At 45.8% G+C, this 26,387-nt stretch overlaps 1 long non-coding RNA gene and 1 pseudogene across 2 annotated transcripts in view; both read right to left on the reverse strand.

Annotated features, from left to right (window-relative positions):
* LOC129457750 (uncharacterized) overlaps positions 1 to 26,387 on the reverse strand; it is a 220,490-nt gene that overhangs the window by 102,652 nt on the left and 91,451 nt on the right. The window lies entirely within an intron of this gene.
* Positions 1 to 26,387, reverse strand: part of LOC129492614 (uracil-DNA glycosylase-like) — a 33,266-nt pseudogene that overhangs the window by 5,392 nt on the left and 1,487 nt on the right.

Consider the following 26,387-nt stretch of genomic DNA (forward strand, 5'->3'; position numbering starts at 1 on the left):
TTTAAATAATAGTCATTTTCATCTGAATAGCTCATGAGAAAGCCTGTGGGGACAAGGACAGCAGTTAAAGAGTCTGTGTGTATCCACACTGGAGCAGCAGCCTGGAATAGCCAGAAAACTTGGGCTTTGAACTCACACGAAGCTAGGTGCAAATCTAAGCTCCAACACTTCCCAGCCATGACTTTGGGCAAGATGTTTGAACTCACTCATTTATTTACTCAGCAAATATCTGTTGAGCCCCTACTATGGCCTGACTAGGTGCTAAGCACTGGGGCTACAGCAGAAATAAAACAGACATGCTCTGCCTCTACTAAGCTTCAACATAGCAAAGAACTAAGCAGTTACCCTGTCTGTTTTCTTAAGACAATAACTATCGTAAGAGCTATTGTGAAATCAGAATATATATATACATATACACATACACATACATATACACACTCACATACACACCACAGGCCTCCCTCAACATGACCTTGTTCCCTTTTGAGTGAAACAGCTTCTGGGCAGCTTGATGCTTTCTAGATCTTGGCCTCCTGGCTATGTCTGCATATTTTCTTCAGTATCTAAAAAGTACTTATTGAGTGTCAATAATCTGCCTGGCACTGTTCCAGGCACTTGGGACACATCAGTGAACAAGACAAAGTCCCCAGGCTCATGGAGGTGCTAGATGGAGCCAAACGATGAATCCCTGACATAACAAAGACATAAATTGTGCACTGTCTCAGTTCCCAAGTCCCCTCAAGCAGACTCTGAGACAAGAGCTGGTGCAGGGATATTACCTGGGAGGTCATTCTAGGAAGCACAGGTGAGGAAGAGGGATGGGGAGGCAAGGCAGGGAAGAGAAAGATAATTAAAAACACATTAGTAGCCTGGGCAACATGACCAAACTCCATCGCTACTAAAAACAAAAAAAAAAATTAGCTGGACACGATGGTACATGCCTGTAGTCCTATCTACTTGGGAGGTTGAGGTGGGAGGATCACCTGAGCTTGGGAGGCAGAGGTTATAGTGAGCCAAGATTGCACCATAGCACTCCAGCCTGGGCGACAGAGCAAAACCCTGTCTCAAATAAACAAACAAACAAAAAGCATTAGTGAGCAGAGGGTTAGGGTTAGAGTTAGCCTGTTTTTAAACATCATAAGCATCAAATTATACAGGATGTATGGATGTCGTACTTTGTCCTACTCTTTCTGCTCAGTCAACATAATGGGTGTGAGATCCTTCCATGTCCCTGGATTGGTCTGAAGATTGCTCCTTCTCATTGCAGCACATTAGTCCACCATGTGACTCTACCATAATTCACTTCCCAGCCCAGGGCCTTTGCATTGTTTCTGATTTGGGGCTGTAAACACTGCTCTGAAGGTCTCTCTTAGATGAACACATGCTCATTTCTATTTGGTATTTACCCAGTGAAGCAGAATAGAGTCTGGAGACAGGGAACCTAAGGCTGATTTGTGCTGACTTCCTAGAACTGGATCCAAAGGAAAACCCCACTTTTCTATACCCAAGTAACAAAAGAATAAGAGGCTACTTACTTTGCACTGCCTTGCAGATGAAAAATGAAAAGTACCTGTAATTGGTCACCTCCCACAACCAATCAGGCTGGTCATGGGGCCAGGTCTTCATGTTTAACTTTGTAACTTCACTTCACCCTCTGATTGCTCGCCTCTTGTGACCAATCAGACTGGTTGCAGGTCACGTCTGCATTTACATAGGGTGTAACCAAGTAACCAATGGGAAACTCTGGTGGATATTTAAACTCCAGAAAATTCTGTAACCAATGCTCTTGAACCACTTGCTCGAACCAGCTGCTACTCTGTGGAGTGAATTTTTGTGTACATATATCTGTGCTTTCGTTGCTTCATTCCTTCATTGCTTTCTTTGTGCATTTTGTCCAATTTTTTGTTCAGAACGCCAAGAATTTGGATGACTTGTAGTCAAGACCCTCCACTGGTAACACTGGGAGTGGAATTGTTGGATTGTAGAGTTTGCATAGATTCAGCTTTGGAAAATAATTAGCAGATGTTTTACAGGCCAATTCTGAAAAAAAGAAAATAGTTACAGGTTTGACTGTTTTATACTCAACATGAAAATAGTTTGTAGACAGTCCCATATGGGGTTAAAAATAAATATTTTTACAGCTGAAATGACTTACTCTATTAAGAAGAAGAATGTCAGTGAGAAAATTGGCTCTCTTTTTGGCCAATATCCAGGCCTTTGAGGAACCCCTGAGGAAGCATCTTCCTCATTTGTCACTTTAAAATTAAAACATGCCATAGGGGGACAGCTGGAGGAATGCAAGTGTCTCAAATGCCATCTTTTATCCCCGCAAAGGTGTCTCTCCACTCCAATTTCCAAAAATTCACATCTCACCTCCACCATTTTCAGGCTCAGGGAAGATGTTTATTGTTCAGTAGATACCTGTAAGCATCAAGATTTGGGGAGTAGTAGGATATGGAGCAGTTGTAAGGATGCAAATTCTTGATTCAGACACACCAGGTACTAAAGCTTGAATCCTAGCGAGTGATCTTGGATGAATTATTTCCCCTTTTGGGTTCTGGTTTCTTCATCCACAAAATGGACAAAACAACAGTTCTTGTCATTGAGAGAGATTATGGAAAGGACTGTCTGAAATGCATGAAAAGGAATTAGCATAGGGCTAGCACCTAATTCTCAGAAAACATTAACTGCAATCAGCATCATCGCTGTGGTCATTTGTATTTGCCAGCTGTCAGAGTGGGGATGTTCCCAGCTGTGCAGCACTCAAGTGGGCACTGAAGGTTCATTCTCCCCACCTCTTTCTTCAATGCGGCAACTAAGTCATCACTCTCCCCACCCCCAGCTCTCTGCGGTAGCAGAAGAATCCAGGCTACAAGTGCCAGAATCACATCACACTGAGCTTGCTAATCCTTTTTGCCCTCAGATGTGGTTAGCTAGAGAGGGGAAAGGCAAGAGGAGGGAGGCTGGCAAGTTGCAAACCCAGGACAACAAAGCTGAGCTGCCTGAAGCCTGCAGCCGGGAGCAAACGGAAACAAATTAGTTCAATCCCAGAATGTAAACCGGCATTGACAAAGATGCATGGAAAAGCCATGCAAGGAAAGCCTGCTGCAATTTCTCATCTAGTTAGCAGAGGGATCAATGCCACAGGCACAGGCCCCGTAGAAGACACCGCGTGCGGCAGCATGTGCAGGCCCTGGGGCCTGGGACCCCCTTTGGGGCTCCCAGATGCATCAGGTGCCAAGATCAGCTTTGGCGGAAGAGGACTTGCCCTCAGATGTTCTAGTCCATGTATTATAGTGCCTGAGAGTCCTGCATGACAGCTTGATTCAGGGATATAGAATTTTAGGACTTGGAGGATATTTTGTCCAGAGATTTTTATATTCTAGAATTCTATGAATGTGCACTGGGGGCTAGGAGGATGCTGTGAAGATAGGGAAACACTGAATAATAGGTGGGCTCCCAGCTTCAAACAGAGCTGTCATCTGTTTCGGATTGGGATGAACCATATGAAATTGCCATTTTTATTGGCCAAAAGCAGCTCATTATTGACAATTTCATTTGGTTACATGAGGTGCAGGCTGGATTTGATCCTGAGCAAGCCACCAGCTCCAGGAGGATGGGATAATGGGGTGCAAATCACTTCTCCATCTCTGGACCTGAAACAGGACCTGGCATATGCCACAGCTGGAATAGCAAAGGAATGAAGCAGGTGTCAATGCCTTCATGGGTTCTTTCTCTATTCATTTATATATTTGTGAACAATCATTCATTGGTATTAGTATGCATCAGATACTAAGTGCTGGGTTACAACAATTAAGCAGTATTTTGTTTAAATATGGTTAAATTACTTTAGCAGCAGACAGACATTGACCTTCCCTGAGGCCATTTATAGTCCAGTGGGTGAGACAGACATTAAACATACAGTGGCCTGAGTGTTTATTACAATTGCGATAAGTGGTACAAAGGAAAGAGGGCACATAATCCTTCAGTGTTTGATGTGGTTTGGATGTTTTTTCCCCACCAGATCTCACGTTCAAATGTAATCCCCAGTGTTGGAGGTGGGTCTCATGCTAAGTGTTTGGGTCACGGGGACAAATCCCTCATGAATTTGGGTGCTATCCTCAGATAATGAGTGAGTTCTGGCTCTGAGTTCACACAAGATCTAGTTGTTTAAAAGAGTGTGGCACCTCCCCCCTCTGTCTGGCTCCTCCTCTCACCCTGTGACACTCTGGCTCTCCCTTTGCCTTTCACCATGATTGGAAGCTTTCTGAGGCCTCACCAGAAGCAGATGCCAGCACTATACTTCCTGTACAGATTGCAGAACGGTGAGCCCAAATAAACCACTTTTCTTTATAAATTACCCAGCCTCAGGTGTTCCTTTACAGTAATGCAAGAACAAACTAACATAGTACTCATTAGGTGCAAAGTGCAAGGGTGGCCACTGGGAAGGTTACAGTGGTAAGATGCTGCCCAGCTGCCGAGAGAAGAAAGTGTAGTAGACAGTATTGTGCTCACAAAGATTTGGTATCTCTCCTTTGGAAGAATTGTCCTTACCTCACCTATTGAGCTCAGGCATGGCCAGGTGACTTGTTTTAGCCAATGAAATGTGAGCATGAGTGACTTATCATTTCCAGGCAGAAGATTCAAGCCTCGGTGTGCCATGCTGTCTTTTCCTGCTGCCACACACTGCTGCTTCTTTAGCTAGGGTCCTGGAATACAGGCCCTGGGAAGCAGAGTCCTCAGCCCTTCCCAATGGGTGTGAAAACCGCCTAATAATTTCAGGTTGTTTGTTTCAGACTGTTTCAGCATAAGCTTGTCTGACTAACAGCAGTCATCCATGCTCTTGCCCTAATCTAACATGAAACCATGTTATAGATTTCCATATTCCTCTCCAGTGCCAAGTACAGTAGCTTCCATGTGGTAAGTACCAGTAAATGATTGTGAATGAACAATTCAGCACAGGATGTGGTAATTGCCCTAAAAGAAGGACAAATCTGGTGTCCTGAGAGTTCAAAGAAGGGAGAGCTCAGCTTTAAACTCCAGAATGAGAGCATCTTGAGCACAGACCGACCCTAAATGAGTATTACAATGAGTATTACAATCACTGTTATCATTCCAGTCCAGCTGTGTTTGGGGAATGGCTTGCAGGTGAGTGAGAGTGGAGCACATCATACTGCATCATACTGCCCGTGGTCTTTCTTTATGCTCCAGAGGGCATGAACGCTAGTAGCTGTGGCCTTATGTTCTTAGAGCCTCATGATCAGAGAAGAGCATGCATCCTTCTCAGCTCAAATTTTTTAAATCCCAGGGAAGACTTCCTATTGACTCAGTTGAAGTCACATGTCTTTTCTTGAACCGATCAATCATTGTGGTCTCTGGGTAAAATCCAGTTGAATAGCCCAGCCAAAATTTGATCCAAAAAGAACAGTATCTGTTCTAGGAAGAACAGAGTCAGAGTCATCGTGAGTCAGGCAGGCTCCCCATTTTTATAAGTTTAATGCAATCATTTATTGAGTACTTACTGCTGTATGGAAGACTCTGTGCTTGGCACTGTGGAGGAATATAGAAGACATAGAAGCAGAAGTGGTATTGGGAGGTGAGGAGGCAGAGGCAAGGAAAAAGTAAAGCCCAGACTGAGTCCAGCCCCTACTGCACAGACACTCCCTCTGGGCTGCCCTGCCCTGCAATGTCTCTCCACCAGAAAGCTCTGGTCCCCTCCCAGCACAGCCCCCGAAGAGCTAAAAATCAAGGCCACTCACTCCTTAGCCTGACAGCCAAGCTGGATGAGAATGAATGGGGCTCTGTGAGGCATCTTGCAGCTCTCTCGACAATGCTCTGCCCCGTACACTCTGTTCTCGTGGTTTCTGTCTCCTCTTCTGTGTTTACAGGGTTGGGCAGCTGCTACAGCCCTTGCCTCTTCCCTGAGTGCCTCAGAGTGACAGAGATGAAGAAGCTACTTGGCTCTGGGAAGTGTGGCCTGGCTCTGATATGGTTTGGCTTTGTGTCCCCACCTAAATCTCATCTGGAATTGTAATCCCCCAGGTGTAGAGGGAGGGAGGTGATTGGATCATGGGGGCAGTTTCCCCCATGCTGTTCTCATGATAGTGAGTGAGTTCTCATGAGATCTGATGGTTTTATAAGTGTATGGAAAGCTCCTGCTTTGCTCACTCTTCTCTCTCTTGCTGCCTTGTGAAGAAGGTGACTGCTTCCCCTTCTGCCATGATTATGAGTTTCCTGAGGCCTCCCCAGCCATGAGGAACTGTAAGTCCATTAAAGCTCCTTTGTTTGTAAATTACCCAGTCTCAGGTATTTCTTTATAGCAGTGTGAGAATGAACTAATACAGTGTGAGAACTAATACAGTCTGAGAATGAACTAATAACAGTGTGAGAACAAACTACAGGCTCTGTCCACAGTCAGCACTGTGCAGTAGGCACTGAAGTGAGAGAGAACTAGGTCTAACCAGAGCCCTGTCAGTCACAAGCTGGCTAGCCTGGGATGTTAGAGCAACTGGGAATGTGCTGGGCAGTACGTAGCATTAAAATAGGACTGCAGTGACAAAAACAAATCAGGGTTTATTTTTCATACAAACAAGAAGTTCAGCTTTAGTGGCTCAACCACTAAAGGGCCACCAACTCTGAAACTCTTTGGACCTTTTCATTTTGCAAGCTGGCCTCTGTAGTGCTAGGCATTGCATCTGTCAGCAGATGAGCACCGAAGAGGGGTTTAGGGCGGGGCAAAGGCAGTGGGAGATGTCTTGTCTGTCTCTTTTTATCAGGAGAGCAAAACCTTTCCCAGAGACTTCCAACAGGCTTAGATCTCATTGGCCAGATCAAAAGAAACAGGGAAAACAGATATTTTGCTTCTTCAGTCTTCATAGTGGAAGACAACAGTGAAAAAAGTATTGGGAACAACCATAGGTCAGCCAGGTGTCCGTGTCTGCTCCAGGAAGTTACCTTCTTAGCCCCATGCACTAGTTTCCCAGAGATTCCAGAACAAAAGACTGCAAACTTTGAGTAGCTTAAAAAACAGAAGTTTTTTGCCTCACAGTTCCAGAGGCAAGAAGTCCAAGACTGGTGTTTTCAATGTTGGCTCCTTCTGAGGGCTGACAGGGAGGATCTGCTCCCAGCCCCTGCTCCAGCTTCCCAGGGCTGGCTGGCCATCTTTGGCGTCCCTTGGCTTGGAGAAGCATCACCCTGATTCCTGCCTTCATCACCACATGGTGTTCTCCCCAGGTTTGTGTCTGCTTCCACATTTCCCCTCTTCATCAGGACTCCAGTCTTATTGGATTACAGCCCACCCTAATGATCCCACTTTAACTTCAGTATCTCTGTAAAGACCTTGCCTCCAGATAAGGTCACATTCTGAGATACTGGGGGCTAGGAAGTCAACATACAAATTTGAGGGGGACATAGTTCAACCCATAACAGTCCCGTTTCTTAATCTATAAAATGAGTATAACAAGAGTTCCTGCCCCACGCTGGTTGTAAGACTTACACAGGGTGATCCACATAAGGAACTCCCATCAACGCTGGCCCAGAGTGAGGACCCAATACACAGCTGCTGTGCGTGGCTCCGGGGCTCTGCACCTCTAGGGCTGAGGCCAAGGTCAGGGCCAATGAAAGGAAGATGAGGCCAAGAAGGAGAGAGGCCCATCAGTTCCCAGCCCCTAGAGTTTTCCCATGTCCCCAGTGGGACAGACATGACCTGACAACTGACTAGCTGGCCCTCATGATCCAAGATGGCCCCATCCTTGGCTGCTCAGGGCAGCTGGCCACCTGAGTCAGTGGGACTTTCATCTATAATCCAGGGTGGCCTCACATACTTGGTCCCACAGAGCTCCCATTTCCAGGAAAGCAACCTTTAGCAGCTCCAAGGGAAAGGTGGAGGAGTGGGCTCCCCAGCCCTCACTTGGTAATCTCTTCTCTTCTGGGCAGTAATGGAATCCACCTCCTCTCCTGGGGGCCATTTCCCACAAGAGCAGGACAGGCTGCGATCTCAGGTTCCAAGGGGCTGCTCTCTCTTCCCACTTGAGTGTTTTGAGTAAATTACAAGGCTCTTTTCAGTGGTGGGGGCTTTATTGTTCTGCCAGGACATCTCCCTTTGTCAAAAACACAATAACTTGTTATAAGTGGTACTTTTTTTAGGTTTACCAAGCAGACAGACTAATTGTATCTTTTAATCTGGGTCAAACTGCTCTTGCTTATTACAAATTGGATCTGAATCCTAAAAATTGGGGCGGGGGGGTAATGTGGGGAGCATTTCCAAATAATTTAGAGGCAGAATTACCTTCAGACAAACATTATGTCATGTTAGGGAGGAATGCTTACCCAGGCCTCAGCCCAGTTATGCTCTGGTTGGCCCAGAGGGAAGCTGAGGGACAGAGAATGTTCCCTGTTACAGATTCTGGCTACTCATGGAGCTCGTGGATGAGGGGAGCCAATTTGGGCATAGAACCAGGCATTACAGCCTGGATAATGATTCCCAGAAGTATCTGGTCCTGATCCTGTAACCTGTAAATATTACCTTATTTGGAAAAAGGGGTATTCATAGATTTTACTGCATTAGGGAGTTTATGCTGGGTTATTTGGGTGAGCCTTAAATGCAATCACAACTGTCCTTATAAGAGAAAGGTGGAGAGAGATTTGACACAGACAGAAGAAGACAGAGCTTAGAGTGATGCAGCCACAAGCCAAGGCTTGCCAGCAGCCACCAGATTCTCCCTAGAGCCTCTGGAGGGACTATGGCCCTGCTGATACCTTAATTTTGGTCTAGTAAAACTGACTCGAGGCCTCTGGCCTCCAGAACTGTAAGAGAATAAATTTTCATTATTTTAAGAAACTAAGTGTGTAGAAATTTGTTACCACAGCTTTAGGAAACTAACACACCAGGAGATTCCTGTTGATGGCTCCACTCTACCCAAAGAGGAATTTCCAAGGCTGAAGAGGCCCCCAAGAGACATGGAAAGTATCAGAAAGAGTGGCCATTGGCCGGTGGTGTTCTAGCTCCTGTTTGGCTACTTCCTAGTTGTGTGACCCTCTCTGAACCTCAGTTTCTTCATTAGAAAAGTAAGAATAACCAACCTCCTCACTACATTGTTGGAGGATTAAATGACAGGACACACATAAGCCAGAAGCTGGCATGTCACCACTGATGATCAGTGAAGGTTACTTTTTTGTTTAATTTTTATTGTTATGCCTCTGTTGACTTTCCAGGGGCTATTGTCAGAGTCATCAAGCAGTTTCTTGGGGCACTGTAGACTGTACTCATATCCTCTGCAAACCCCTTAATTTGCCAGGCAGTGCTATTTGTAAACTTCATGGGCTCAGATCATTGAGGGTTAATTTCTCCTGACTCAAAACAGTTTGCAGAAAACGTTGATGCCAATGTAAAGCAAACATGCTCAAGCCAGAAAGGTGACATCCATAACAATGAGGCCAAGTGGGATATTTATTTCATCCAATTCACCAAAAAGAACACTATTTTTGACAAAGGCAATCAAAGAATTAGCTATATCCATGCACCTTTGATAATTGTCCTTGGGTTGAGGCAAGGCTGGCCTTAACCATATTCATGATGTGTTTCCAGGGGTACTCCTGGACTACCCACCTTTGAAATACCTTCACTATCAGAACTATAAGTTCCACTGTTGGAGATTTATTCCTTTGGTGAGCTCAAGCATGGACCAATTTAGAGTCAAATATCACTAAGAAGCCAATTCCAGTTATTAATAACTTAATACATTGAAGTTTACAATTTAAAACCTTCCAGTGTCTTCCTGATGCTTCAGAAAAAAACTACATAATTTTCATGGTCTCCAAGGCCTCCACAATCTGATCTTCTCCTCCTTGCCCTTGTATGTTTCTTCTAGTTGTTCAAATGTTCTATGATCTCCCTCTCTCCTGCCTCAGGCCTTTGCACAAGCTGCTCTATCTGCAGAAGATATTTAAAACATACTGACCTCCTGGGGCTGGGAACTATACAGGGAAGGGGAAGAGTGAACACGAGTATAATGGGACATGGTCCTCAACATGGTCCTCACACTCAAGATGCTTGTCTTCAAGTAGGAGTCACGGCTGAAAAGAAGCTGAGAACAGATAGAGCAAGCAGCCCAGATGCAAGACAGCTAAATGCTACAGGTCTTAGGACCATTTCCTCTCACTTACAGTGGCCCAGCCACGTGGGCCTTCCATCTGCCACCCCAGTGAGTTTGTGGTTCCCCACTTAGGGCCTTGGCTCATCCCTTCACTCTGCCTGGAAGCTTTCTCCCTCATCCCTCCCATGGCTGCTCCCTTCTCACCCTCTCCATCTCAACCACTCGCCATAGAGACTTTCACTACCATCCCCTTCAAAGTGTGTCCATGCTGTTTTTCTCACTCAGTGTCCCTTCCTTGGTACTTCCTGACATTTAGCACAATTTGAGATTGTATTTTTCTTTGTAGATGGTCTGATTAATGTCTGTCTCCCCTCTTATATCATGAGCTCTGAGAGGCTAGAAAAGGGTCTGTTTGTCCAGTACTTGATGAAGCCTGGCAGAGTGGGCACCCAGTGGAAACTCATCGAATTAGCTGGTGTGTGTGCATGGTTGTGTGTGCCCATGTGTGCATGTGTGTGTTTGTGTTATGGCTAAAGACAAAGATGAGTTAATGTACAACATAGATTTAAAAAGTATCAAATTAATTAATTGTGCTCTTGTATACTTTAATTCTGAAAGTTAATTATTTGTCTGCTGAAGGCCTGCTGCCTTGGACAGAGATGCTAGCACAGGGGAAGATATAGTAAATGGTGGCATCCCAGTTTGCAATGAAAAGCATAGAAATCAAGCACATTTATGAAATACAGACATCACTTAGCACAGGTCTGGAACCAGGCATAACTCCTTCAGGTGACAATTGGTCCTGTGCATAGACCAGAATGGAGTTATGGAAATACAAGCCTGTAGCCTGTAATCCCAGCACTTTGGGGGGCTGAGGTGGGCTGATGACTTGAGGTCAGGAGTTCAAGACCAGTCTGGCCAACATGGTGAAACACTATCTCTGCTAAAACTACAAAAATTAGCCAGGTGTAGTGACATATTCCTGTATTCCCAGCTACTTGGGAGGCTGAGGCAGGAGAATTGCTTGAATCTGGGAGGTCAAGGCTGCAGTGACCTGAGATCGCACCAGTTCGTTCCAGCCTGGGTGACAGAGCAACACTGTCTCAAAAACAAAACAAAAACAAGCCAGTAATTTCTAGGCAGATTTTTCTCCTGTGAGCTGTTTGCCAGCAGCCATTTACCTGGCAAACTCTAGATCTAGAATTCTCCTTCTTGGTAATTCATGATTACACAACTCTGACATTGGCTGGCTAACGTTGACTCTGAACCCTCCAAAAGGAAAGTTTTCTAAGCAAATGAACAAAAATCATAAAATATCAAGGAAGCAGGTCAAATTATTTAGGAAATAGAGGTAGCCTATACCAACACAGAGGAATCTATTTACATACAAACAATATATTAATTATAAAGCATTCTTTGCTATTCCTTAAAGCAGGGGACTCCGAACGATGTTCCCTCTGTATAATGCAGTGGCCTTATTAGAGTTTCTGTCTGTGTTGAAAGGCAACACAACTGCCTCTCCAGTACATTAGAGTGAAAGAAAGGGAGGAGAGAAAGGGAAGGAAAGGAGGAAAGGAGGAAGAAGACATGGAGGAAGGAAGGAAGATGCGGGGGAGGAGGAGGGAAGGAGGGAAGGGAGGGAACAGGGAGGAGAGGAGAGGGGAGGTGAGGGGAGAAGGAAGAGAAGGAGGGAGGGAAGGAGGAAAGGAAGAAGGGAAGGAAGAGAGGGAGGGAAGAAGGAGGAAGGAAGGAAGGCAAAAAGAGAGGGAGGGAGGTAAAGAAAGAAGGAGAGAAGGAGGGATGGAAGGAAAAAAGAAAGAAGGGAGAGAGGGAAGAAGGGGAGGACTTGCAGCTGCCAGTTGCCCAGTGCTTAGTGTGCCAGGCATTTGTGCTAAATGTTAGACATACTTCATCTTTTCATCTGCCAGCCACCCTCTGAGATAGATATTTATTATTATTTCCATTTTGCAGATTAACTGAGCTGAGGTTTGGAGCAGTAAAGCTACCTACTCAAAGTGGCAAGACCATATGTGCAGGGTATAAAATCCAAGTCATAGCTGAATGGAATAGCACATTCCTCCTCCATCACAATCAGACCACCTCACTTCCAGATCTTATCGCTCTGAATTTCCTTCAGGCAGAGGATCCTTCCATGGAATAATGCAAGTGCAGAAGGCTTAATCCTTCTCTCTGTGTGCGTGTGTGCATGTGCCCATGCGTGCCATATGAAATCACTTTAAAATGTCATGTAAACCATAATGAGGTACCTCATTTCCAAAGAGATCAGTTGGCAAACATTTTAAAAGTTTGACAAGTCAATCCTGGTGAGGTAGTGGAGCAGTAAGAACTTTCTTACCCCTCTGGTGCAGGTATAAACTGCTAAAATCATTCAAGAATGCAATTTGCTGATGTCTAGAAAAGCTGAAGCCATGTGACTCCCATGACCCAGCATTTCCTCGTCCATCTGTACAGACAGGAATTTTTGCACATTTACATATGGAGTCACATGGAAGAATATTCATTGCTATAGTGCATGAAATCTAACAAAATTAAACTTAATAGATTTGGAAAGATACCACGTATAGGTTAACAGGAAAATGGATAAATAAAGGGAGATTATGATGCTGTGACAGTTTGGCTGGAAGTTGAACCAAACTGGAACCCCAGAACTCCTGGAAACAACATGGAGAACTATCAAATCAATACTGAAAAAAAATAAATAGCTGCCAGAGACAACCAACAGTATGACCACATTGATTCTCCGGGCAGATCACGAGGTCAGGAGATCGAGACCACGGTGAAACCCTGTCTCTACTACAAATACAAAAAAATTAGCCTGGCGTGGTGGCGAGCGCCTGTAGTCCCAGCTACTCGGAGAGGCTGAGGCAGGAGAATGGCGTGAACCCGGGAGGCGGAGCTTGCAGTGAGCCGAGACTGCGCCACTGCACTCCAGCCTGGGCGACAGAGCAAGACTCCGTCTCAAAAAAAAAAAAAAAAAAAAAAAAAAAAAAAAAAAAAAAGTGTAAAAGCACGTGGACACATACAAATGAAAAAAAATTTAAAATCATATATGAGAAAATTTAGGACAGCAGCTACCACTGACGGAGAGAAGGAAGGGAATTGTACGGTGAAAAGACTTCAACTGTGTTTGCAATGTTTTCATTCTTAAGCTGAGCGATGGGTATGTTAATGTTTATGAAATATTCTCTATAAGTTTTTTTTGTATGCTTGAAATACTTCGACGTAATGCAATTTTAAAAAAGGAGGAGGAAGACTAAGTATTTTGCTTTCTATAAGAAATGCTACTGGGGGATAGCAGGGCTGAGAAGCGGCCAGACTGTTGGTGAACCTGGATAAAGCTTCTAATTTCTCCTGGCCTGGCTGGAGGTGCCCTACCCTTGGCGGGTGGTCCAGCCCGTGATACAACTGCACACAGCAATGCCTGTAAGCAGCAAGCATGGTAAACCTCCCGGGATGCCACCTCCAGCCTGCTGCAATGCAGAGCATGTTCTCTGGGAAGCCGTGTTTTCTCCAGGTGAAGGATGGGATCACTCCATCTCCGTCACCTGCACAGAGAAGGAAGTGCTATAGAGAGACAGATTAGATCATCTATTATCAAGTAGGCATTAGACCGACTGAGGAGGCATCTGCCGCTCGCCAGATGTTCTATTCATTATCAGAGTCATGGGGAAGGTGGGCCTTGATTCTTCCTCTCTGTCCCCCGAGTCCAGACTCTCTAGGGAAGAATCAGACGGGAGACTGGATCATGGACCAGCTCCCTCATCATGGACCAGCGCCCTGGCCTGATGATGTGGTGGGGTGGGGCAGGGGGTGCACCGCAGGCAGCACAGAGTACATTACTCCTAGGCTGTGGAAATACTCAAGAAGAGAGTATAATATTTTGGAAGGTTCTTGTGTTCGGGCCAGTGGCAAAGCATGATGAATATCTCCCCTGGGACACTTAAACAAAAGCCCAGCCAATACTACCATCGTTGTCATCATCATCATCATCGTCGTCGTCAAATGCTTACTCTGAGCCAGAAACTCTGCTAAGAGTTTCACCTGCATTTTCTTATGGACTTATGGCAAGGTCTTTACAAGGAAAGAACTATCCACGTCCCCAGGTGACAGCAGAGGAAATGAGCAGGGAGAGGTAAGTAACCAACTGAGCTCCACTAAAGTGAACTGCCACAAACATGCCATCTCTCCTCTACCTCACCATTGACCTGTCAATGACCTCACCCAGGCATCCGCTCCACAGGTGCGGAGGTGGGCAGGGTCCCTTTGCTTTCTTATATCCCGGAAGCACTCTGGGCAGAAATGGCACACCCAGCACCTAGCATCCAGCACCCAGCACCCAGTACAGCCTTCTCTAACCAGCCAAGGCCCAGAGGTCTGGGCTTTAAGAGCATTAAAATTTCTAAAACAGGCACCTAAGAGTGTTACATGACTTTCCTCAGAACCCAAAAGGCTCTTCATGACTTTACGAATCTTCAGAGATGAGGATGAGCATGGCTGTTAGATTTCCCACCAGGCGGCTAGCAAGACCTAACCCCAAGCCCCATCCCTGGTCATCTAGGGGATCCCCTCATCGCCCATCCACTCTTAATTGCTGGCTATTGGAAACAAGCAACACAGAGTGACTAACTCCACCAGCACCACCACCGTATCACCACTACCACCCAAAGCCCACTACCTTCCAAATCTAGGGGCACATCACCATCCGATCTGGAAACCTCTTCCTATACCTCTGATGTTCTGTTTCAATGAGTCTGAGCCCAGATGCAGACACTCTATAAAATACCCCGAGATGATTCTGATGGTCTTACAGATTTAGCACACATGGCCTTAAGCTATAGAAAGTTCTAATGGTGGAATTACAGAATTCCGTCTGGAGGTGATGGAGATGTCAGCTTTTCTGGCAGAGAACAGAATTATGCCCCCAAAACTTAACTCCCCACCCCAGCCCCTGCCCCTGGAAACATTGGTTAGCAACTAGGTCACACAGGGAGAAATTACCCTTTAGAGTAAGGATCTACATCAGCTCCACTCTACTCTGGCCCCCAGACACCCTCCCTCCCTTTCCCTAAAATCATCCCATCTGCAGCCAGGCTCATTTCCAAAGTCATGTTCACTTGTCTTGACCACAAGATGCCCAGGCAGATTGCATGTTCTAGGTCCAAGGGAGGTGTGTTAGTCAGCTCAGGCTACCATAACAAATACCACAGATCAGGTGGCTTAAACCACAGAATTTCTTCCTCACAGTTCTGGAGGCTGGAAGTCCAAGATCAAGGTGTTGGGTCAAGAGTTCGAGACCAGTCTGGCCAACATAGGGAAACCCCATCTCTACTAAAAATACAAGAATTTGCAGGGCTTGGTGGCAAGCGCTTATAATCCTAGCTACTTGGGAGGCTGAGGCAGGAGAATCGCTTGAACCCAGGAGACAGAGGTTGCAATGAGCCAAGATCAAGCCACTGCACTCCAGCCTGGGCGACAGAGTGAGACTCCGTTTCAAAAAAAAGAGGTGTTGGCAAAGTCGGTTTCTTCTGCGGCCTCTCTCCTTGGCTTATAGCTGGCCATCTGCTCCCTGTGTCCCCACAGGGACTTTCCTCTGTGTGTGTCTGTGTCCTAATCTCCTCTTCTAAGGACACCACTGAGATTGGATTAGAGCCCACCCTTCTGTTTTCTCAGTTACTTCTTTAAAGGCCCTATCTACAAATACAGTCACATTCTACAGGACTCGGGGTTAGGGCTTCAAAATGTGCACTGAGGGAAAATGTGCACTGAGGGGCACAATTCAGCCCGTAACAGGAGGGAAAACAGCTTACAGAGAAATGCAGGGAGTTTGCATGCCATTGTCCCAGCCACTGGGATCTTCCACCTGGATTTACATCTCCTCTCATTCCTCTCTGTTCCCCCTGAACTCTAAATCTTGACATACTCTAATCTTTTATATTAACCCATGATACTATATTTTCTCTTTTTATTTATTTATTTTTTTTGAGACGGAGTCTTACTCTGTCGCCCAGGCTGGAGTGCAGTGGTGCGATCTTGGCTCACTGCAGCCTCCACCCCCTGAGTTCAAGTGATTCTTCTGCCCAAGCCTCCCGAGTAGCTGGGATTATAGGTGCCTGCCACAGTGCCTGGCTAATTTTTGTATTTTTAGTAGAGACGGGGTTTCACTATCTTGGCCAGGCTGGTCTTGAACTCCTCACCTCGTGATCCACCCACCTTGGCCTCCCAAAGTGCTGGGATTACAGGCATGAGCCACCGCTCCCGGCCTCTCTTTTTTTTTTTTTTTCTTTTGAGACGGAGTTTAGCTCTTGTTGCCCAGGCTGGAGGGCAATAGTGTGATCTCGGCTCACCGCAACCTCCGCCTCCCTGGTTCAAGTGATTCTCCTGCCTTAGCCTCCCAAGTAGCTGGTATTACAGGCATGCGCCACCATGCCTGGCTAATTTTGTATTTTTAGTAGAGAAAGAATTTCTCCATGTTGATCAGGCTGGTCTCGAACTCCCGGACTCAGGTGAACCACCTACCTCGGCCTCCCGAAGTGTTAGGATTACAGGCCTGAGCCACTGCGTCTGGCCTATATTTTCTCTTTACAGCAGGAATTACAGAAAATTTAAAGCATCACTGCAAGTGCAGGAGATGAGCCCTGGAAAATATTGTCATCACGCCCAACGTTGGCATGCATTCTCTTCTCCCTAGTTGGGCTCCTCTGTGCTCATTAATTAGTTCAGTGAATAGCAGCCATCAGTCACCGGTGGACTCTTCTCTAAAACTCTATTTGATTTTCTTGAATTATCACCTGAGACAGGGTAAACAGGAGATGCATGAAATATTCTGGAATCCCAAATTGATAGAAAGGTATCATGCCAGGCACTGGCACCCATCAAACTGAATGACTTGGAATTTACACAGACAGGATGGAGGCTGGGGAGGACAAGAAGAGGTAAGGACAGGGTGGAGCTGAGGGAGTCCTCAGGTTTGTAAGCCCACCCAGTTCATCACAACTGGAAAGACAACAGCAGCCTGGACCTCAGCCTCACTGAACCCCAGATCCCCAGATCAGCCCTGGGGAGAGGATGTTTGCAGGTCGTGTCCATTACCTCAGTTAGAGAAAAAAGCCAAGAAGGCCCTTCTGACTGATAGTGTTTGCCTTCAGCAAACAGTCTCTAAACATCAACAACATGGCATCAGGAGGTGGTTTTGGTAAATTGTTTGCTTGACAGAAGGAGTCATTATTGTATTTTATTTTTCAGCTTTTATTTTGGCTTCAGGGGGTACATGCGCAGATTTGTTACATAGGTATATTTCATGACACTGAGGTTTGGGGTATGAGTGATTCTGCAACCCATGTAGTGAACATAGTACCCAATGAGTAGTTTTTCAGCACACACCCACCTCTCCCTTTTCTAGTAGGCCCTGATGTCTGTTGTTGCCATCTTTATGTCCATGCATACTCAATGTCTAGCTCTCACTTATAAGTGAGAACATTCGCTATTTGGTTTTCTGTTCCTGCATTAATTTGCTTAGGATAATGGCCTCCAGCTGCATCCATGTTGCTGCAAAGAACATGATTTTGTTCATTTTTATGGCTAAATAGTATTCCATGGTGTATATATATCGCATTTTCTTTATCCAATCCATTATTGACGGGTACTTAGATTGATTCCATGTCTTTGCTATTGAAGAGTCATTATTTTAAAAAGCATTTGCCAAATTCTTGTGGACATTGCCCAAAGTATATTTTTCTCAGCACTCCTCCTGTCTTGGGCCAAAGCCTTTTCTTGACCAGAAGGCAGATAATGACTAGAGGTAGATCTTGACATTGAGATTCAGAAATGGTCCCATTTGCTCAACAGAATCTGTTATTTGGGAAAAGGTTACTCCAGATGAGGGAGTTTTGAGGATGCCTGGGCTTACTCCAGGTGCCAACCTGCAGCCAGCCCTGTCCCCAGAGCTCTGTCTCCAGACTCCGCCTATTCCCCCCATACCTGTTCTGCTCCTCCGGGCCCTTGCACCCTGCCCGGCACAGATGTGTTCCCCTACTCCCCACTGTCAATGCCCTCTTGCCTTAGGAGTGTGTCTAAAATGTTAACACTATATGGATCAAAGAAATGTACACTGTGGCTTCCGGAAGCCAGATATGTATAAGCTCTTCAGAAGCAATTTGGAAGTGGCTGAACTGAGACTGGCCTGCCCGGCACTTGCAGGAGCGGGAGGTCTCATTAAGCTGGACTTTCTCTCCCTTCCAGGAGCCTGCTGTTCAGAGACCAGCAGTCGATCACTTGGGGGCAGGGAAAAAGGGGAATGAAATCTGCAGCTTTAGGAAAATGGAACTGAAAACATTTAACTTTGAATCATAAACAGAAACAATAAATTAGAGAGAGGTCAGGGAACAGGAAATCAAGAGAGGAGAGGCCCGTTCCCAGGAAATAAGGAGATTTGGTTGGGCAATGACATTCAGCAGCCTTTCGTGGAGATACTGACCACTGGGGCTGGGCTGGCTGTTGCACCACTGTCAGAGGAGTCTGGCCCAGAGGGGATATTCTGAGGCTGCCCTTCACTGAATTCTCTAATTGTCCCCAGAAGCACAGTCCTAGGCATAGATATTTTACATCAGAAAAAGGGACAAAGATCTCAGTTGGAAGTGGGCATCCTCTTGCAACCCAAAAAGGAATGCATGGTGCAGGTTCTAGTGGGACTTTTCGAAGACAGGGTATATGTCTAGCATTTCTCCAGATGCTAACAGGATTTACACCTTTGGGCAATTGCATAAACTCCCTGGAAATACATGTCTATAGCTGTTCTGAGGGCCCTGAGTCAAGTGTTTTGTAGGGGCTAGAAAGGCAGAGATGAATGAAACATGGCTCTAGAGCCACCCAGTGTAATGGGAGAGACAGACACATTGACCACAAAGCATAATATTAAGCAAGGCAGTTGGTGATGAATTGGTCTACATCAGTATGACATAAAAATAAGTCGGATAGAGCAGGCGCCGTAGCTCACGCTTGTAGTCCCAGAACTTTAGGAGGCCAAGGCAGGCAGATCGTTTGAACCCAGGAGTTTGAGATCAGCCTGGGCAACATGGCAAAACCCCGTCTCTACAAAAACACAAATTTGCCAGGCGTGGTACATGTCTGCAGTCCCAGCTACTCAGAAGCTGAGGTGGGAGGATCACTTGAGTCCAGGAGGCAGAGGTTGCAAAGAGCCGAGATCCCAACCTGCACTGCATCTGGGAGACAAAGTGAGACTCTGCTTCATAAAAAAGAAAAAAGGAAGGAAGGAAGGAAGGAAGGAAGGAAGGAAGGAAGGAAGGAAGGAAGGAAGGAAGGAAGGAAGGAAAAGGGAAAGGGAAAGGGAAAGGGAAAGGTCAGAAAGACCCAGAATGCAACCCCAGACTTCCACGTCCTACTTAATGGTCCTTGAACAAGTTATATCATTCCCCGGAAATTCCATTTCCTGGATCTAAGAAGTACAGCCCTCATTTCTGTGAAGATCCACAAGGCAAGGGAAGTGGGGTAGCGTGGCTCACAGGGAAAGAAAGGCCCAGGGTACTGTTCTGAAGCCGCCTGAGGGTATGGACCCATGTCCTTGGGTGGATTTCTAGAATCTCTATTGAGATTTGCGCCATCTAAGTAAAATGAATCTGAAGAAGTCGTCTGGAGATAAAACTATCCCTATGTTTGGCCCAAGGTCAGTGCTGAACAAATGGGAAAGTAAGCAAGAGAATGAATGGGGTAAATAGCAGAAGTGATTCGGGACTGACTGTCTCACCTCTCAGCAAAATCCCCAGTTGAACCCCTGAGAATAAAGGAGATTTTATTTATTTATGTATTTGTTTAACAAATATATGGCACTTAATTTGTGCCAGGCATTATTCTCAGTGCTTCACCAAGAAAAACCAGTTGAATAGTCACTATAATCCAAGGAGATGTTATTATTATCCCCATTTTACAGATAAGAAACCTAAACAGAGAGATTTAGTACCTTGGACAACGTCACATAGCTAAAAAGTAGCCAAGACAGTTTTTGAACCCAGGCTTTGAACCCAGGCATTGTGGCTCTGAGAATCCACATTCCTTCTCTATTAAGGAGGCTAAAACGTCACCTGAAGCCTCAAGGAGCCTGGTACCAGTCACACCCATCTACAGCTGTTAGCTCAGGTGGGAAGCTGCTGAGATGGTGTTCAGAGCCCGGGTGCAGTACTCAGCCTCTGCCTTGATTCAAGAAGCCCAGTTTAAGGGCCTCCTCACCCACCCCCCAGGACTTTATCAGCCGCCCCCTAAGCCTAGAGGCCTCAATTCTGCTACCTAGATCTGTGAAGTGTCCTTGGGTCTGTGGTGGCACCAGCCACCCTGGGGCCTCCTAGAAAGGGTCCCCACCCCGCTCCTCCCCAGTGGCCAAGGTCTGTCCTTGTGGCAAATGCAGCTGATCTGTACTGGCTACCTGCAATACTGAATGGAAAAGAACTTAGGGTCACATCTGGGCTAACCAGGAAAGACACCCTGGTCCATCGGTGATTTCCCCATGGGCATAGGAAACAGGTTATCGGCCACCGGCCTAGCATCTCACTCAAGCCCATGGCTGACGCTCACAGTCCTCTGCCCAAGCTGGGCTGAGTGTTTTCTCCTTATAAGCTTCAGGCTGTTCTGCTACTACCTCAGTCAGGATTCTTCTGATTGCAAGTGAGAGAAATCCAGCTCTACCTGAACATGCGAAAAAGGAGAAATAACTTATTCACTTAACCGAATTATACAGGGGCAGATTTCTCAACCTCTCCGTCTCTCATGTATGCTTTCTTCTGGAACAACTTCATTCTCAATCAGATTCCTCTCTCAGGATAGCAAATATGGCTAAAACGGCTACCAGGACTGACAAGCTGGTCTTTCAGCTATAGTTTCAACAGAAGCTCCAGAGCTGAGTTTCACTGGCTTAAATTGGATCACATGACCTCCCCTAAGCCAATCATCTTGGCCAAGGGATGTTCCAGTGCTCCAGGCCTGGGTCCCATGTTTGCCCCTGTAATGAAATGGGGAGATGGGGATGGAGATTAGCCTCACTTGCCATCTAGTAACCTATGGTGGAAAAGGGCTGGCTCTCCAGAGGAAACTTGGGATGCCTTTCTCAGCATTTTAAACACCTAAAAATCGCGTTTTAAGGTTTTTCTGGGAAAAATGTTTACGGGATGGATTAGAGCACTGAACATGTACTATGCCAAGCCAGTCTCGGCTCCTCTTCCCTGGTTCGTGTTTATAGACTTCAGTCCTGGGAAGATGGGTTCTTTCCTGACTCTCTTGATCATTCACATCAGAAAAGAGTTCTGTTCCTAGGGATTTTATTTTTTAATTATGGGAAATTTTCAGATATAATCAAAAGTGTTGAAAATAATCTGTGTCTGTTCCTCAGCTTCAACAATGATTAACTCAGGGCCAATTTTGTTTCATCTATAGCCCCGCGCATCCCGACCCCACCCTGGATTACTTTGAAGCTAATCCAGACATCGTATATCTTTAAGATGCTCAGATTGCAAGGCCCTACAGAGCTAGAGATTCCATTCTCCTTGAGAAGAAAGGAATCTGGCCTGTTATTGTACATCACTTAGCAGAGGAGAGTCTTGCCTTTCCTCCTCCATAAACATGGCCCAACTCTCCTTACTTAATATTATACTTTGAATCTTTATGAGTGGAAAACTGCACTTTGTTTATTCTTGTCTGGAAGTGCTCAGCTGGAGTGATTGCAATGTTATCTCCCTGGGCATCCCCATTATCCTCATCCTGCTGTTGTCCCCGACCCCATTTCAACCCACTTTGCCTGTAGCCTTGTTTTCTGACCTGCTCCCTGCCTCCTCTTACCTGATTTCTAGGGTCCCTTTCCCCATTCTCCTAGCATGCTAACATACACACAGTCCAGAGAACAACAATAGCCTGAAAAAACTCTATTTCCCATTTTATAATCCCAACACAGAGCAATCTCTCTCCCATGCACCATAGCAGCCTACAAATTGCTGCAGATGCATGCATCAAAGAGCCATTCGGCTGCTCATGTGAACACAGGCTTCCCTTGTGCTTCCAAATGCTATGTTATCTCTGCCACAGCAATACTCCTTGAATAGCTAATAAATGCAAAAGAAAGTTTGGGAGGAAGAAAAAGTTACAAAAAATTATTATTATTACTTAAAGAGCCAGAGAAAGATAGCAAGTTTCTTCTAAAGTTACAACACCATCGTTAGCAGCTGCAGGGTACATGAAAGCCAGGGGCCGGGGGAGGGAAGATAGGGCATATTTCAAAGCTGGCTGCTGCAGTAACAAAACGCGAAGGGGGTGTTGTGTGGAATACGCCAAGTGTTTGAAGTGGACAAGGTTTCTAGCATGTTGCCTTGATGCCTGTACATACTTAATAACAGATGTTTGGTCTCTCTAGGCAGATAATTGTCCTTCTGTAAGGTTGACCTGACCTGCCTGAACGGTCCAGCTTCGAGCGCTGCAGCAGTAACAAATGATCCTAGCTTCTCTCTTTTTTACTAGGGAGATGCTCAGCCACGCTTCCTTTTAAGCACATAATTACTCGGCAGCAACTGAAGCCCATACATTCCCCTCTCCTAATGGCCATAGAGCCATTCGGTCATAATTTATGGGGACAGGGTTCAAAGTTTTAATAATATTTGGATAATATCATTGCCCACACGTCGGGGGCGTCGTGATGAATAGAAGGAGAGTAGGCTTATTTCGATTCCATGCATGACAGTGAGGACGTTAACGACTGGGTGCCCGGCGTGGCCTTTATGGAAACTGCCACCAGGCCATCAGCTCACGAATTATAGATCTGGGCATGAAGGATCACATAGGGATGTTGTTCATGAGGAACTGTCCTGTTAGCGCCTCTTCCTTATGCAGATAAATGAATTGCAGGGAATACCAAAACGGCGTAAATAAGCCCTTAGTGGATAACATATTAGAACATCAACATAAAAAACACAGTGCTGGGGCCTGCTTGGGGATATTTATGTTTATACTCTCTGCTCAAGTGGCTCCCTGATTTTTTGGCTTCTTACTGCTCACCTCATAATTCCAACCTTCTAACGGCACCTCTGGGTGTGTTTCTCAGATGCTCTGTGGTGCCTGTTGACATTTGTACACAAGTTTGCTCAGAGAAGTGCTTTTGGGTAGGCAGATGGGTGAAGGCTCGTAAAATTCAAAACATACCTAGTTAGCATTGTCTTAGTGACATGGTGGGGTGACCCTAAAGCAGAGGCCACGCACTGGCAGGTGCTAGTGGAAGAAGAGGGGGCAACTATGTCCCCAGAAGTACAAGAAGAAGGGAGATGTTCTCAGCCATAAACCAGATAGAAAAGATCCTTGGAGAAGATCGAGTTCAACCACACTACTCTCAAAAAGCAGGTGGCAAAATTGAGGTTCAGAGGAAAGCAGGGACTCCCCCTAAATTATAAAACCTTGTTGCCAAGCCAAGATTACTGACTCCCAAGTGTGGCCCCAGGCTGCCTTATCTGGCCTGAGTTTTCTCTCCCCAAAATGTAAACATTCAACACTAGCACCAAATGATAGTGTTAAGACTAAAACAATGTTTGCCAACTTCCTCCTGTTAATCTAGACTGACTCACTCTGAACTTTGACAAGGTTCGCGTGCCGTGAGCAATCGTTGAAATTACACACTCGATGTCCATTTAATCTGAAGGATTTATTTGGAAAGAACAGCAATTATAGCTGCACCTCAGAATAACTAGGAAACGGCGCATTTAAGTCTCTTTAAATAGCTTGCCGGAGTTCTAAATAGCTCCCCCACACCCAGGTTCTGATCTGGAGTTCTCATTTGCCTGGGCCTTTTTACAGAGCCCAGGAGTGGTTTGGAGCAGGTTTCAAACGTGGAGGTTTGTTTCTCTACTGGGAGGCACTTTATGTCGAGGGCTTTCTGTTTTCTGACACATCTAAGGATGTGTTCTTTTTTTATCTTGCCAGGAGAAAGGAGGTAACAATGTTCTGCTGAATAAAGGCCAAGAACATTTACCCAGTTACAATTTTTTTTTAATATTCATACAAAAAATTAACTTTTAGGGGATCACAGCTTTATGAATTTTAACACATATATAGAATCATTTAACCACCATCACAATCAGGATACAGAACAATTCCACCACTTCCAAATCTCCCATTAAAAAGTAAAACCCCAGCCAGGGATGGTAGCTCGTGCCTGTAATACCAACATTTTGGGAGGCTAAGGTGGGAGGATTGCTTGAGCCCAGGAGTGCGAGACCAGTATGGGCAACAAAGCAAGACCCCCATGTCTACAACAATAAAAAATTTAGCCAGGCGTGGTGGTGCACACCTGTAATTCCCACTACTCCGGAGGCTGAGGTGGGAGGATGGCTTGAGCTCGGGACTTTGAGGCTGCAGTGAACGATGATCACACCACTGCATTCCAGCCTGGGCAACAGAGAGACCCTGTCCACTCTCAAAAAAAAGTCAAACCTTCCCTTGGTCCCTAACCCTTAATCCCCACTGATCTGTTCTCCATCACGATAACTCTGTTTTTTGGGAGTGTCATATAAATGGGTTTATACAGTTTGTCACCTTTTGAGACTGGCTTCTTTCACTCAACATAGTGCCTTTGAGATCCATCCAAACCCTTGTCTGTATCTACAGTTCAGTCCTCTTTGTTGCTGAGTAGTATTCCATCACAGAGCCCAGACCTCCAGTCAGGCATCACCAGGTACTTACGGGATGAGGACAGTGGCTAATGGCTGTGATGTGTGTGCTGTGTGCACCACGCTCTGTCCTAGTGTTTTACTGTACTAACTCGTTTAACCCCTCAACAACCTAATGGGGTGATTACTAGCATTATATCCATTTTGCAGATTAAGAAATTAAACCATAAAGAGGTTACATAACTTGCCCAAGGTCGTACGACTGGTAAGTCAGGAAGCACCTATAAGGTTAGAACCAGCCAACCCTTCTGCTTCATCATGGGACATCCTAATTATAAATATCTCTGGAAGGGAGAGGAGAAATGTCAATCTCCAGGGAGGTGTAAATGGCTGACAACATTGTCTTGCCAAGAGCAGGCTGTGCCAGGGTTTGAGGAGGATAGCTGACATGATCAGGAGGAAAACAAGGAAAGGGGCCCAGGGATCTCACTACCACATGCCACAGAGAACCACTCCCAGCGTGTGCACCCAGATACCCACACACACCCCAAAGGGAAAGGGAGGTAAGCAGGAGAAGGCAGCACTTCACATAAATGCAGTGGCTAACAAATAGGAAACATCCTGGCCTCTGCCCATCCTACTAAGTCTCAGGGGTTGGGAAAAGAACCAGATCTGAGAATTTCAAATTAATTGCCATGAATCCTGGAACTGTCAGTCTCAGGCTTCCAACAGCGTGGCCATCAGCTGTCTTACCTAGGCTCCTTTGAAGCCTGAGATGTGGCTGCTGTCCTAGGAATCGTAACAACCTAAAACATAAATGTGGAATTCCAGGAGTGATTTCACCCAGCACTGAGCCTGTGGGGAAACTGAGGCCTAGAAAGAGAACGGACTTGGCCAAAGGCACATAGCAAATCAGTAGCAGATCCAGGATTGTAACCCAGATCCCTTCCTCCATACATCCACCCATTCATTCATTCAACAACTGAACCTACCATGTGCCAGGCACTTTTCTGGAAGCTGGAGACAAAGGGTGATGAAGACACAGTACTAGCCTTCATGGAGTTAGTTTTGGCAGGAGAAAGACATTAAAACAATGATCACAAGCAAATGGATAATTTAAAGTCATAGGGAAGATTTTAGAATTTTCTCAAGACCCCCCAGCAAGTGTGTTTCCAACTCACCTCAGCTGCTTCTATTTCCTAAATCAACAAGGTGAAGTTTCCTATAGTAGTAAAAGCCTCCATGTGCCCTCTCAATAAGATCATGGAAAAGGTAGTTATGTCGCTCTATAACTTTTTTTTTTTTTTTGAGATGGAGTCTCGCTCTGTCGCCCAGGCTGGAGTGCAGTGGGGCGATCTTGGCTCACTGCAAGCTCCGCCTCCTGGGTTCATGCCATTCTCCTGCCTCAGCCTCCCGAGTAGCTGGGACTACAGGTGCCCGCCACCACGCCTGGCTAATTTTTTGTTTTTTAGTAGAGATGGGGTTTTATCATGTTAGCCAGGATGGTCTCAATCTCCGGACCTCGTGATCCACCCACCTCGGCCTCCCAAAGTGCTGGGATTACAGGCATGAGACACCGTGTCCAGCCGTTCTATAACATTTTAATCACAGGTGTTGAATGCTGGCT

The sequence above is a fragment of the Symphalangus syndactylus genome, chromosome 11 (genome assembly GCF_028878055.3).
Source record: "Symphalangus syndactylus isolate Jambi chromosome 11, NHGRI_mSymSyn1-v2.1_pri, whole genome shotgun sequence".
NCBI classification, from domain to species: domain Eukaryota; kingdom Metazoa; phylum Chordata; class Mammalia; order Primates; family Hylobatidae; genus Symphalangus; species Symphalangus syndactylus.